The 12,726-nt window shown below is 41.6% G+C and overlaps 1 long non-coding RNA gene across 1 annotated transcript in view; it reads left to right on the top strand.

Annotated features, from left to right (window-relative positions):
* Nucleotides 1-8,226, top strand: part of LOC130453523 (uncharacterized) — a 29,986-nt gene extending 21,760 nt beyond the window's left edge. The window contains exon 6 of the long non-coding RNA XR_001625852.2: nucleotides 585-8,226. This is a non-coding gene — a long non-coding RNA (uncharacterized LOC130453523). The remainder of the gene's footprint in view (nucleotides 1-584) is intronic.
* The last annotated feature ends 4,500 nt before the right edge of the window (nucleotides 8,227-12,726 follow it).

The raw sequence follows: 12,726 nt of genomic DNA, 5'->3' as shown, positions 1-12,726 counted from the left end.
CTTCTCTAGCGTGGATCATTTCTATGTTTTATAATTCTTGACATTTGAGGACTATGAGGTAAAATCTCAGTTGTGTCCTTTTCTAGCCACCCTTTAATTTATATCTATCTATCTTAAAACTGTGATTCTCTGAAGTGAGTATAGCATTCTAGATGTACTTCTGACAATAATAATAACCATCATTTGTATAGAGCATAGTATATGGCAGGAAGTGTGCTAAGTGCTTTACAATGTTAGATTTAGCAGGTCTCTACTATATTATACATAGTGGAACAGGACAAGGACAATGTATAATAATATAATAACTTTCCTAGTCCTTGACAGCCCCTGTCTTAATGCATCACAAGGCATCACTGGCTCTTTCTGACTACCATATCATACCTCCTCATTCTGCATAGAAATAAAATGAAACCCAGAGAGGTTTATTGATTAACCTAGGGTCTCCCACAAAATAAGTACTGCTAGATCTTCACTAGGAATCTAGTCCCTTTCCACTCTTCCACACTGCTGTCTTGACTTAGGTATGAATTATATTGAAGTGAGGCCCAGTTGCACAAAGTTCTGAGCTTCACTCTCTCTTCTAGAGTCATCAATGTCCAGTGGCAAGGCAAAAGACAAGAAGATTATGATGGACTGGCTGCTGTGGATGAACTTCATATCTTCGATGTTTGATCAAGTTCTAAATGCTCTACATTGCCTGCTTCAGCTGCCTCCATGGCCGTTGCAATAAATAGTTCTTATCTTCCGATTTCCTGGGGGTGGGGGTGGGGGTGGAAAGTGGTAGAGTATTGTAGATAGAGTAGAAGTTAGAAAAATCTGAGTTTGAATTATGTTTAAAAGCCTTCTAGTTTTTATAACCCTAGGCAAGTCAATTATACTTGCTAAATCTCAGATTCTTCTGGTCTAAAATTTTGGGAATGGATTAAATGGCCCATAATATTCCTTCTATTTCTAAAAACATGATATTGGTGATGGAGAGTGAAGGAAAAGGCCATTAGCTATTTGGGTAGAAGGAAAGGGATTGAGAGAGAGAGGCAAATATCTTCTAAGGAGGGAGGGAGGGAGGAAAGGAGGGAGAAAGGGAAGGAGGGAGGAAGGGAAGGAGGGAAAAAGGGAAGGAGGGAGGAAGGGAAGGAAGGAGAAAGGGAAGGAGGGAGGAAGGGAAGGAAGGAGAAAGGGAAGGAGGGAGGAAGGGAAGGAGGAAAGGAAGGGAAGGAGGGAGGAAAGGAAGGAAGGGAGGGAATGAGGGAGGAAGGGAAGGAGGGAGGAAGGGAAGGAGGAAAGGAAGGGAAGGAGGGAGGAAGGGAAGGAGGGAGAAAGGGAAGGAGGGAGGAAGGGAAGGAAGAAGGAAGGGAAGGAGGGAGGAAGGGAAGGATGGAGAAAGGGAAGGAGGGAGGAAGGGAAGGAGGGAAGGGAGGGAGGGAAGGAAGGAAAGAGAAAGAGGAATAGAGAGAGGAGAGGGTAGGGTAAGAGATAAAGGCAAAGGGGATGGAGAGAGCATGAGCATTGTGGAGAGGGATAAATAATAGATTACAGGTGTGGGAGAAATTGGAAGGTAAAGGAAATCTGAGGATAGTATGGGGGAGGGAACTGGGTCTCACAAAGGAAAGAGAGCTGAACTTGGAGTCAAGACATTTGTGTTAGAAACCTGACCCAAAGGGTAGTTAAGAGGTCCAGTGGGGGCAGCTGGGTAGCTCAGTGGATTGAGAGCCAGGCCCAGAGATGGCAGATCCTGGATTCAAATCTGGCATCAGACACTTCCTAGCTGTGTGACCCTGGGAAAGTCACTTAACCCCCATTCCCATTGCCTAGTACTTACAACTCTTCTGCTTTAGAACAATACACAGTATTGATTCTAAGACAGGAAGTAAGGGTTTTTTTAAAAAGAGGCTCAGTGAGTTGAGAATCAGGCGTAAAGATGGGGGGTCATGGGTTCAAATTTATCCTCAAAAACGTTATAGCCATGTGACCTTGGTCAATTAACTTAACCCCCATTACCTAACCCTTACAACTCTTCTGCCTTAGAACCAATACACAGTATTGATTCTAAGACAGAAGGTAAGGATTATAAAAATCAATCTGACCACAATGACAATCTGTGCTACTTTGGGCAATTCATATAGCCTCTTCTCAGCTTCACTTTCCTTTTTTGAAAAGGGATGAGATTGTGCTTGATGACCTCTGGGGTCCCTTCAGCTCTCTGTTCTTATGGATGAGAAGGAGAGAAAAAGAAAACCATTTGGAATTGGTGTGGGAGGAGAGTGATAGGTTCAGAGAGAATAATTGGTTAAGGAGGAGAGAGAGGGATGGGGGAAGGAAAGGGGTTTAGGGATAATTTGTAGAGTAATACAACTCAATTTTCTGGTGTATAAAGCAGTATTGTTGGGAGTCCAAGTGAGCTGAGTTCATAGCATATGTAGTAATCCTTACTACATGGATGTTTTGGGGCAAGTCACTTCATGTGTCTCGTCCTTTATTTGTTTTACCCAAAAATGAAAGGAATGATTCAGTGACCGCTAGAATTCTTCCCAGCTCTAATTCTATGATGGTATTGGTTACAGTAAGAAAAGAAAAAGACTATTTACTGTATATAAGAGAAAACAAGGCAAAAGATTCATGAGAAGAGAGAGACAAAGGTTTACTGAGGTCAGGGGAAAGACTGAGTGAAAGAGAAAGGGTAACTAGGGATATGTGAATAATGGTGAGTTTCCAGATACATAATGATAGTGAAAGAGAGGGGGAGATCTAGAGATAGAGGGATAGAAAAAGGCAAAATTCAAAGTGATAAAAAGACAACAAAGAAGGAAAACTAGGTAATGGACAGGGCAGTGATTACAGAAGATAGTGAGCTATAGAGGTATGTTTCCACAAGAGAAAGAGAGCAATAAAGAGAAGTGGGAATTTTACACAAGGCAGGTGCCTGGAAGACAGCTGGTTAGTTGTTCTTCATACATGAAGAGGACCAAAATGACCTCACTGATGATGACTTTTGATTCCTTCATAAATTGGATTTAGAGGAGGCATGGTTATGCAAAGACATCTGCTTCACCCTAGTTTCCAGAGTTGTTGAGTTTCTGTGAGAAGAGAAAGATCAAGACAGTGGTGATTGCCCTGGAGCCAATGGATGACCTTCACTTCTTCAGTGTTTAACCAAGCTTGAAACAATGCACAATAATGGATTCTGCTGCTGCTATGACTATTGGAACAAATTGCACTTATCCACCACCTCTGCCTGGGGAAGTCTTCACATGCCTGGGGTTGACATCCCCCTAAAGTACTGATAGGTTTGAGTTCCATTGGTTATGCTCAATCTGGTTTAGCTAGCCTGCTGAGACAATTCACTAGATTAAGGATGCTGGGAATCCTAAAGCTTCTGAGAGGCATAGGTGAAAGCTAGATGTCAGGTGAGCACCATGCAAGCAAAGCATTCTGGAAAAGGGATGATCAAACTCTCAGAGTACAAAGGTACCATTCTTCCCTGAATAGCTTGTTCACCCTGGGAGGCAGATAATTGTTATTTGGTAGATTTCTCTGGTTGGAGTCAGATCTCCCTTGGGTTGGGATCTAGAATTAGCTAGTGAAAAGTTATTTTAGCCCAGGTGGGACACTTAACTTGTCTCAGCCACAGTTTTCTCTTCTGTAAAACAATGAGCCTGAACTCAGTAGGTCTAAAGTCCCTCTAGCTGTCTGATCTTATGGACGTGAGGGTGAGAAAAGAAAGCCCACCTGGGATTTTAGAGTGGGAGGAGAGTAATAGGTTTAAAGAGAATAGTTGATTAATTAAGAGGGTGGTATGGAGGGAAGGAAACCCTGCAAATGGTATTGAGGGACAACTTATCAAAGGATACAACTAAAGCTCCATGTTTATAAAGCATGGTTGCTAGGAGTCCATAAGACTTTAGTTCAAATGCTTTCTCATAAACATTCTTATGTGTGACCCTGGGCAAGTCACTTCAAATGTCTAAGCCTTATTTTTGTTCTGCTCTAAAATGATAGAGTTGGACTCAACAACCCCTAGACTTCCTTCCTGCTCTAATTCTGTGCTGTTGCTGGTTACAGCAAGAAAAAGAAAAGGTGACTTACTGAATGTGAGGGAGAGCAAGGCCAAGGACTTGTGAGAAGAAGAGAGACACAAAGGGAAGGGCTTGCTCAGGCCAGGGAAAGGTTGAGTGAAAGGGAAAGGACAGGTGGGGATGTAGGGGTGTTGAGTCAGAAGTATGGATTTCCAGGGAAAGAGTTATAGTGAAAGACAGGGAGAGACATAGAGGGATAGAAAAAGATAGAGAACAAGGAAGAAAAGTTGACTAGGTAATGGGGCAGGGCAGTGATTGCAGAAGATGGAGAGGGACAGGTATGTTTCCAAAAGGGAGAGAGAGCTAGAAAGGGAAGTGAGAGTTTTGTGTATTGGAGGTATCGTGGTTGGTTGTTGTCCTTTCTACTTGAAGAGGACCAAATTAACATCTGGGGTTATTCCTTTTGATTGGTGCATAAATTGGGTTTAAGTGTGGTGCTGTTGTGCCAAGAGGTTGGCTTCACTCTCCCAGTATCATCAGAGTCCAGTGGCAAGATGACTATTTTCAGGATGACTTTTGATGGCTCAGATTGCAGTGGATGGCCTTGGGTTCTTCCATGTTTCATTACCCATCTCTAATTGCTCCACATCACCTGCTTCTACAAACTCCATGGACATTGGAACAAATTGTTCTTATCTGCTCCTTTGACAGGGAAGTATTAAGATGCCTGGGGTAGGCAGCCCTCTAACTGAATGGTGGGTTTGAGGTTTGTTGGTTACCCTCAACCTGGCTGTTAGCCCGTTTGCCAAGAGGATTTACCAACTTGTGACTTCTTGTCATGCTCCAGCTTCTTGGAGCAACAGGTGGTACCTGAGTGTCAGTGGGCACTAAGGAGGAAAGCAGCCTGGAAAAGGGCTCCACACACCCTGTCACCAGAGGTAGTGTTAGTGTTTCTGAACACCCTCTATGGGAGGTATCTCCCAGAGTACTCTGGTTGGAGTCAGAACTCTGAGTTTTTAACTGAACTCAGCTAGTTGAAAGTTATTTCACCACAGGTGAGGCACTTAACTTGTCTCAGCCATACTTTTCTCTTCTGCAAAAGAATTGGCCTGGACTCCATGGCCTCTAGGGTTCCTCCAGATCTCTGATCTAATGGATGAGAGGAAGAGATAACAAAGTCCACATGGGATAGGAGTGGGAGGAGAGTTATAGGTTCAGAGGGAATAGTAGATTAATGAGGAATGATATCTAGAGTGAGGTGACCATTGGGAATGGGTTTTCCAGGGAAATTGTGAAGTGGTCCAGCTAAGTCTTCATTTTTATAAAGCACTTTTTCCATTTTTATAAAGTTGGGATTCCTCATTACCTGAGTCCAATGCTCCCTCACACACATTCTTATTAGATGTGTGACCCTGGGAAATACTCTTCAAGTGTTTAAGCCTTTTTATAGTCTGTCTTAAAATGATATGGTTGGGCACAATGAACCATAGAGTTCTTCCCAGTTCTAATTAATTCTGTGATGATTTTGGTTAAAGCATAGACAGAAAAAGGCCACTTACTGAATGTAAGGGAGAAATAGTGAATGTCAGGGAGAGCAAGGCAAGAGTTTTGTGAAGAAGAGAGAGAGACAAAGGGAAGGACTTGCTGAAGCCAGAGGAAAGGCTGAGTGAAAGGGAAAGGACAGCTGGATATGTGAGGATGTTGAGTCAGAAGGGCAGGTTTCCAAATGAATGTAAACTTGCTTTTACATGAAGTTAGAAAAAATAAAATATTACATAAGAAAAAAGATGAGGAGTAAAATCATCACATAAAAGGGCAATAAGTTATTGAGAGAAAGGAGAGTTAAAGAAAGATGAGTGAGAAACTCACTGGGTTCCTTCTAGCTCAAAATTTATGAATCATGAAAGGGAAAAAAGGAAAGGGTAGGATTTACAGTAAGGAGATAAAGAGTTTAAATAGGAAATAGAGAGGAAGGGAGGGGGAGAGAACATTGCCTTCTAAGGACTGGATGAGTGAGGAAAGAGACCTTTTCAGAGGGAAATGAGGACACCTGGAAAGTGTAGAGCAAGCCTCCTTGGTGTCATAGTAGTTAAGAGCTTCTACTTAGAGATGGCTCATTGGGTTTAAATCCAACCTCAGCTTTTGACAAGGTATATTTCTTTTTTTTTTATTTTATAGTATTTTATTTGATCATTTCCATGCATTTTTCATTAAAGACAAAGATCATTTTCTTTTCCTCCCTCCCACCCCCCCCCCCCCGTGGCCGACGCGTGATTCCACTGGTATCATGTGTGTTCTTGACTCGAACCCATTGTCATGTTGTTAGTATTTGCATCAGAGTGTTCGCTCAGAGTCTTTCCTCTGTCATGTCCCCTCAGCCATTGTAGTCAGGCAGTTGCTTTTCCTCAGTGTTTCTACTCCCTCAGTTTGTCCTCTGCTTATGGATAGTGTTTTTTTCTCCTTGATCCCTGCAGATTGTGCAGGGGCATTACACTGCCACTAATGGAGAAGTCCATTACGTTCGATTATACCACAGTGTGTTTGTCTCTGTGTACAATGTTCTCCTGGCTCTGCTCCTCTCGCTCTGCATCACTTCCTGGAGGTCGTTCCAGTCTCCATGGAATTCCTCCACTTTATTATTCCTTTTTGCACAATAATATTCCATCACCAACATATACCACAATTTGTTCAGCCATTCCCCAATTGATGGGCATCCCCTCGTTTTCCAATTTTTGGCCACCACAAAGAGCGCAGCTATGAATATTTTTGTACAAGTCTTTTTGACAAGGTATATTTCTATGGAGAAGTATTCAACCACTGTCAGCTAAATTTTCTCCTCACTATATTTATTGGGCTGGATTTGATGGTTTCTAATGACTGTCAAGTTCTGTGATCCTCTGGGTGCGAGAGAGAGAGAGAGAGAGAGAGAGAGAGAGAGAGAGAGAGAGAGAGAGAGAGAGAGAGAGAGAGGGAGAGATCCACTTGGTAGTAAGCTTGAAGTAGAAAATGATAGAGTTAGGGAAGAATCAGGGATTAAGGATGAGAAGAAGAGAGAGGGAAGCATTCACAGGAAATGGAAGTATGTGGCTCGAGGGGAATGTGTAGACCAGAACTGCTAGATAACCTTTTGGAAGTCAGAATAACCTGAGTTCAAGTCTTTTATTTATCTATTTATTTTTCCAAGTCTTATATCATATTCCTAAAAATTGTTTGAATCTGGGTAATTTAGTTTGAGTGTCTAACCCTCTGTTACAATATAATGGAGTTGGATTCAGGGGCCCTAGGGTTCCTTTCACCTCTGAATTTTCCAACATGTTGATGATTGGGAGTAAAAGGAAATACTAGTTATCACTGAGTGGGAATTAAAACAAGGAAAAAAGCATTTGAGGAGGAGATATTGAGGAGGGAAAGAGAGGGAAAAGGAGAGGTTGAGAGATTTAGAGACATTGAGAGAAAGAAACCTAGGTACACACATACACAGAGGCAGACAAACACTCAGAAACACACAAAGTAAAGGCTCCTTGGGAATTATGCTGAGAAAATAATACAGAATGCAAATGTTTCACCTTCTACTGGATTTTTCTTAGAAGTCAGGATGAACTCAATTAAAATCCTGCCTCACATTCTTAATAGCTTGTTGAGTCCAGGCAAGTCACTTAAAGTGTCTAAGCCTCAGTTTCCTCTGATGTGATAACATTGAATTTGACTAAGTTGTCCTTAATGTACCTTCTAGGTCTAACTCTATGATCTTAATCATGTTAGAAAGAAAAAGGACATTTGTATTTGGGTGGGAGTGAGAACAATACAAATGGGTTCTGAACAAAGGAGAAAGTTGGAATAATAGTATGACAGTTGACATGGAGAAGAGAAATGGAAGGGAGAACTAGGGGATTTGATTGAAGAGTGGGTGTTCTTTAGACAAAGAGAGAAAGAAAGATGATTGAGATTGAACAAGGAAGAAAAAGACTCTTGGGCATGAACCAGGAAATAATGGAAGTGGCCAGTATAGGAGGGGTTAAGACACACAGAAAGGAGACCCCTAGAGATGAAGAGGTAGCAAGGGAAGTTAAATCTTCTGATAATGGGTAGTGTGGGGTGACATCTCAGTATGATAGGGGATAAACTCAGTGAGTTAATCATTCATTTAGTCAATAAGTATTTATAGGCCCAACAATGCTAGACCCATAGTTTTAAAACTATTGGAATCTAAATAGAACTGAAGAAGAAAATAGCCCTTGGTCTCAAGGAGAGGACAATCCAACAGAACCTGCAGAGTAGGCTGAAAGCAGGAAGGGAGAAAGTTACTTGGGATTCCAGGCATGAAGAAGAGTTGTCTGTCTTGGGCAGCCCCTTAAAGAGGACCTGGGAATGAAATCAGAGGCAATGGTTTCTGATGTATGAATTTCTGTGCTAAAGATATATTCCTTGATGAAGAGTGGAATGGTATGGTGGGCATGTTCTGGGCATTCTAGGGATCATAGAAGAGCGTTGGAATTGGAATCATAGGTACTTGAGAATGAGTCCCACTTTAACCCCTATCAAGATGAGTTACCATGGAGAGGTCATTTAATTTGTCTCAGCCACAGTTTTTTCTCCTATAAAATGATGGGGTTGGACTTAATGCCCTGTAAGGGCCGTCCAGCTGTACAATTCTTCCAGTGATAGAGGGAAAAGAAAGCCTTGGGGATATGGAATCACATGTGTGTGTGTTGGAATAGGAACCACAATCATTTTGCCATATCTTGATGGCCTAAAAATATAGAAATCCTGCAACCACTGAGTGGCCTAATATTATATTAATAATATAATCAATATTAATAATAATTATCAATATCAATAATATCATAAATATGAATAATTAGTAAGAATTATTTATATTAATAGTCTCTTACCTCTATGCAAAATAGTGGGATAAGTCTTTCCCACTGATATAACAACCACTCACTGTCCTCGGTAAAGAGACCAGGCATTTTGGTTCAAAATGGCTACTTTGTCAATTTTAATAGTATTTGCTCCCTTCCCCTTATCTCCTGTCCTTGAATAGAGGATTGTTTCAGTGAGTCACTAAACATTTATTGGTTACTCACTATGTGTCAGGCATCATGCTAAACCCTGGAGATGTAAAGGAAGGTAAAAGATCTCTTTGCTGTCAGGGAACTCACAGTCTAATGGTCAAGACAACATTATGTACAAAGAAGATATAGCCTTGAGATATTTGAAATACTCAACAGAGGAAAGGTATTAGAATTGAGGCAGATCAGGAAAACCTTTCTATAGAAGGTAAAATTCCCCCTGGGACTTGAAGGAATCTGGAGAAACATGGATGAGTAGGGAGAACATTGTAGCAATGAAAATTCCCAGGATCAGAAATGGAGCCTCTTGTTCTAGGGACAACAGGAAGGCCAATGTCACTGGATCACAAAGTATATGGATGGTAGAGTATAAGAGTAAAGAGGACAGGAAAGGTGGCAGGTGAGGAAGGGCTTTGAATGCCAAGCAGAAGATTTTCTATTTCTTCCTGGAGATCCTGGAATGTTATTGAATATTGCTGTTACTTGGTAAGACTTGAACTTTTGAAAGATCATTTGAAAAGTTAGATGGAGGATGGAATTGAATAGGAAGAGAGTTGAGGCAGGAAGACCAAGATGAAGGCTATTTCTTTACTCAGGCATGATATGATGAGGAGCTGCATGAAATTGATGGCAGTGTCAGAAGAGAGGGGTGGTAGATGTTAAGAAGGTAAAATCGACAGGGCTTGGCACCAAAGAATAAAGTCTTTGGTTTTCATTGTCAATAGTCCCCCCTTTTTTCCAGTAACTAATCCCCTTCCTTCTCTCTCTCTCTGGTGCAGTATTTGCATTTTCCTTCTCAAGCTATAGAATGCCACTTATTGGCTTTGTATTCTGAGGGTCTGAAAGTTATGAAACTCAAATTTGTTCCTGCTCTTCCTGGATGGTAACCTTCCTTATCAGGCTAGTTAATAGGGTTGCTTTCAGTTTGGCTTCCTATCTTTGACCTAGAGCCATTGGCTTCTGGCTGACTGGTGTGCTTCTCCCAAGATGCTGAGGAACTTGTCCCACTATTTGCATTAGAAGGTAGCTGTCTGTGACTCACTTTGGCCTTGTGGAGTGATGGGACACCTGGGATTGCTGGAGCGCGCACAAGGTACCCTTTTTACCTCCATTAACAGCCTCCCATGGTGCTTTGTCATCCTCCTACTCATCAGGTGGTAAGAGTAAGTTTGTCCAAATTTCTGTGTTCCAATAGAGAGCAGAGTGAAAACACACCTGAATATTAAGATGCTTCAGTTGTCTGTTGGTTGTGACTTTACAGGAAGGACACTTCTGTCCAGGGTAATTGTCTTAGGTTTGGTTGCAAGTGTGTAAGAATGAAGATGGCCAGTGATTGTGTGAGTGAATGTATGAACCTGCAGGAGGCCTGTGGATGGATTTCCTTACAGTGAAAGTCCCTGACAGTCACTGGTTCCTGAGTTAGCCTAGGGACAGGCTGTGTCTTTTTTGTATTACATGGAGAATCCTACTGTCTTTAAAAGTCTCCTATAGTGCAGCCTCTGGGGTCTGAAGCACCAGTTCAGCCTATAGGTAGATTGGACCAAACAAGAAATCAACCAAGCCACCACCACCACCACCATCCAAGATAATCTCTTGCCTCAACATTTTCCTTTCTTAATTCCTTTTAGGTCCGTTGAGAAGGGACTTTGGAACCATGGGAAAATATCTTGTGTCCTGAGGCTTGAGGAGAGAGTGTGCAGTGTTGCTTGTGCTTGTCTGTTCTATGTAATAGAGAGACTATGCTGTCAGCATTGTCTCTATTTTGAATCTTTGGAAATTCTCAGCTGATCTTTTCCCTATGGTCTGATCAGCCAAAGGGAAAAGGGTGAAAAGAGTGGGAGCTTTCCACTGATATGCCTGTATTCCTAATTCTGGCCAGTTTAGGAATACAGGAGAGAGATTGAGAGAGAGAGACAGAGAGAGACAGAGACAGAGAAAAAGATTCTTTTTCCATATGCAGAAACTTAGGGAATTACACATCAATTATAGAACAAATTTCTGATTGGCATCATCTCTTTTATGTGTATTTCCAAAATATGGTGGCACTGTAGCTTGTAGCTTGTATATTCTTACATATGCCGCAGTGTCTTATTGGCTTTTTGGGGACAGAGCTCCTTGAAAGTGCTAATCACATATTAGCTCTGTTTCTCTGAACAAGTAACTTAATGTCTGTTAACCTCAGTTTCATCAATTGTGTTTGGGGAATTTTCAAAGCAGTTATAACTCAGTGAAATTTTGAGAATCAAGTACCAAATTTATTATTCATATTGCACAGTCTCTGGAACAAATTAAAGACTTAATTAATCCATATTTTCTTCATTTCCCCTTATATGAAGGCATGGAAATCACTGCCTTATAGAGATCCATTGAGTTTTGAATCAATGGTATTTTTGTACCATTGAATAATGATGATACATATCTAATATTTGGTGTGAGCAACAGTCAAAGCAATAAGATTCAGAGGAGGTGAGAGAGAGAAGGAAGGTATTAGAATGGATAGAGAGGGGAGGCAGCTGGGTAGCACAGTGGATTGAGAGCCAGACCTAGAGACAGGAGGTCCTAGGTTTAATTCCAGCTTCAGATACTTCCTAGCTGTGTGACCCTGGACAAGTCACTTAACCCCCATTTCTTAGGTCTTACCATTCTTCTGTCTTGGAACCAATACATAGTATTGATTTTACTGTGTAAGGATTTGGGTTTTTTTTAACAAATGGTTAGAGAGAAAGATCAGCTGGAAGGAAAATGTCATTAGATGATTCCAGAAGAAGGTCGAATGCTTAGTAGAAAGATACACAGCAGTGAAGCAACAGGGTTAGAAGAAGAGAGACAGAAAGAGGGACAGATTAAGGAAGAAAACTCATGGTAATTGACTGGAGAGTGAGCCCCTGGGGCTAAGGTAGTAGAAGGTTTATGTCAGTGGTGGAGGGCTAAAGGTGGGGGAAAGTGAGACTATTTCCCATGTTGATGGAACAGACAACTGAACTTCATGGTGGAAAAAATTAGTGTTGTCTGCATCAGGCCTGAGGTTGGATCCCTTCTCACTAACAGAGAGGGGGTGTTTTCCTGTGTAAGTCATTCATTATGCCTCAGCTGTAGCTTTGTCTTCCATTAAATGGTATTGGGGGCCTTTTTTCCTATAATGCCATTGTAGTTCTAGAGTCATTTGAAGCAAAGAGGGAAATGTGAGGCCTTGGCACAGGGCAGAGATGACAGAGGAGGGCTTGGAGGGGATGTGTGCCCCTGACTGGAGGAGAAAGAGAAACAGAAGAGAGGACTAGAGAAGGGTCCTGAGGTGTAGAGAGCAAGCTTGGTTTGGTAGATTCCAATATTGGATCAGAAATGCTATGTTTTCAAATCCTCCATTAGATATTTCCTAGGCACAGAATGCTAAGTGACTTCACCTGTCTAAGCTCCAGTACCTAGGGTTTTTTGGTAGATCAGGTTGGCTTCAAAGGCAATGAAATGAAGCAGCAATTCAGATTTGGGGAGAGGGAGAATTCTAATGTGTATAGGAATCATTCTTGATTAATCCAAATCAGAAAAGAGAGAATTTTACCTTTTTAATATCACTTGAATATATATCCTTTTGTCCTCTGATACTGGCACTTCCCTGGTACAGTCTCTTCCCACCTCCCCTGTGG

Source organism: Monodelphis domestica, chromosome X (assembly GCF_027887165.1).
Source record: "Monodelphis domestica isolate mMonDom1 chromosome X, mMonDom1.pri, whole genome shotgun sequence".
NCBI classification, from domain to species: domain Eukaryota; kingdom Metazoa; phylum Chordata; class Mammalia; order Didelphimorphia; family Didelphidae; genus Monodelphis; species Monodelphis domestica.
The sequence above is the reverse complement of the archived record's forward strand: the minus strand, read 5'-3'. Positions and strand labels throughout refer to the sequence as shown.